This window comes from Miniopterus schreibersii (genome assembly GCF_964146895.1).
Source record: "Miniopterus schreibersii genome assembly, chromosome: X".
Taxonomy (NCBI): domain Eukaryota; kingdom Metazoa; phylum Chordata; class Mammalia; order Chiroptera; family Miniopteridae; genus Miniopterus; species Miniopterus schreibersii.
This window is the reverse complement of record NC_138104.1, coordinates 20,483,797-20,486,412: the sequence shown is the minus strand read 5'-3', so window position 1 is coordinate 20,486,412 and position 2,616 is coordinate 20,483,797.

The following is a 2,616-nucleotide window of genomic DNA, read 5'->3' as shown; positions in this document are numbered from 1 at the left end:
ACCAGGAAATTCATGTCTGCTCATTATCTATTTTTTTAATTAAAAAAATTTACTTTTCAATTACACTTTACATTAAATATCATTTTGTATTAGGATTAAGTGTACAGCATAGTGGTTAGACAATCATACACTTCACTAAGTGACCCCCCCCCATTTTTCCAGCCTATTGTTATTTTTTTAAATGTACCTTTTAAGTGTCTCAATCCATTTTAAGGAGTTGGTGTGATCAGGGAATGAAATTTCAGCAGTCTTTCTGTCTGTCAGCCAACATATTTGTATAACAGTTTAGGCAATAATGCACTTGGGTAATTTGGTCTCAGGTGGCTATAGCTTTCTTCTTTACCTTCCCACTCTCCAAACAATATTTTGAAAAGGAGAACTTGAAAAAAAAATGGCTCTTGATTAAAAAAAAATTTTATAGAAATGTCACTTTTTTGTGTTCATTTACTCTTTTCCTTACCCACACCCCATTTTTTCCTCATAGAAAAACCTATGAACTACCAACTCTGCTTAATAATGTATGATATATCCAATGGGCCTCTGTGTGTACATTGCAAATATTAAAACATAAATTAGCCAAAAATCATAAAAGAAGCTGTTTCCTGCCTCTCTGAGCTTTATTTCTATAGTCCATGTGTACATATTCTCATGTATCTCTGTTTCCGAATGATGTAGGAAATTTTAATATCACAATTGAAAAGCTACTCCAAATATTTTATCCTCCAAAGGCACATGCATAACATTTAAATAGTAAGAAGTAACTGTGCAGTGTTTTCTGTAGAAAATGATCCCTGAACTGCGTGTTGTATATTTTGTGATGATTGACTTCTCTGAAGCTGGCTTTACAGATGGATAAGAGCTACCAGGTGGTCAAACTTAAGGAACTCAGTTTCTTGAGAGTGCACACGCACATACACATGCACACACACACACATATTTGTTATAATGTTTAATGTTATACAATTAGATATATACTCCTTGAATTTTAAACACATTTCTGTCTTCTAGGGTCTCCTATTTAAATAAATAATATATTTGGGTAAAGGAACTTAAAACCCCAACATCTTCCCATCTTAACTTTTTGTCAAAGCTTAATGTAACCATATATGTGAGCACATTTGTTCATTGGAATTTGGGAAGTATAAGCTTTAGACATTAGTATAATATTGGAGCAAGAAGAAGATTTAGAGATCCCGTAATTCACATCCTTCACATTATAGTGGAAGAAATAGCAAGAGGGAATTACTTGAGTCCCAGATCAGTACTTCTGCCTCTATATCAAACTGAACTTATCATTGTGTTATCAAGGAAGTGTTGGTACAAACTTACTAATTAAAGTTCTTTATGTGACAGAAACGTATAGATCCCTTCCTCTTGATGACATAAGCCACATGTTCCGACATGGTCTTCTAAACGTCTAAAGCACAGAGTAGGCAGAAGTACATAGAAAAGATATATAATTTAACACACAAGTTGAGAAAAGTTAAATGCCTTACTGTTAAGACACATTGAAATCTCATTTACACTAAAAATTGTGTTCAAGGTAAAAGGTTAAGTCTTATGCACAGACAATAAAAGTTTCCCTGCAATATCTCATTCGCCAATCCCATTTTTCCTGAGCTTTACTGAAGTGGATTGAAAAATACAATTTTATATATTTAAACTGTACAATGTGATGCTCTGACATGTATACAGTGGGAAATGAGTACCACAATCAAGTGAATGAACACAACCATCACCTCACATCCAACATCCTATAATCTTTTGTGCATGTGTGTGGTAAGAATGCTTAAGATCTCTCTTAGCCAATTTCAACTATGCAATACAGTATTATTAACTATAGTAGCCATGATGTACATTAGACACTCAGAACTTATTCATCTTATTGGTGAAAGTTTGTACCCTATGACAAGCATCTGTCCATTTCCTCCAAACCCCAACTGCTGGCAGCCACCATTCTACTGTGTTCCTTTGAGTTTGACTTAATTTTTAAAATTTTTATATTCCACATATAAGTGAGACCATACAGTAGTTATATTTCTGTGGCTTATTTCACTTAGCATAATGATTAATCCGTAGGCTTTCCTTTTTATGGCTAAATAATATTACATTATATATTCTCATCCACCTTGGGTGAGGAGTGACATTAAGTGAAACTGTTCCTTTTACCCTCTTCATTGTGTCCAATTTTAGATTTTGTTTTCCAACAGTGTGCTGGAACCTGTCCACTGGACTTCAGGACTTTCACTAAGACATTCTCATTCATAGGTGACGGTCAAAATTCATGTTCGATGGGAGAATTGCAGGAGAAAATTATTTCGCTATTTTGCTGATTTCACTCTGCCCCAATCTTTCCTATTATATCTGAAATTCCACCATCAGACAAAATATTTCTTTGTGTCTTCATAAGTTCTCAGTTTAAAAAGTATTAATTGTAAAAAAGGGAGGAGGTCTTAATTTGTCAGGTTGTTTCACAGGGGTCTAGTTAGGTGATGGCTGGTCTCATAGGAATGGATAACCAAACAGGTAACGTTTGAGAGAGACGTGGAGCAATGTGCAGAGATCTAGGCAGTTTCTTGGAGGGTAATACCAGACCCTGCCATAGAGCACTCAGTA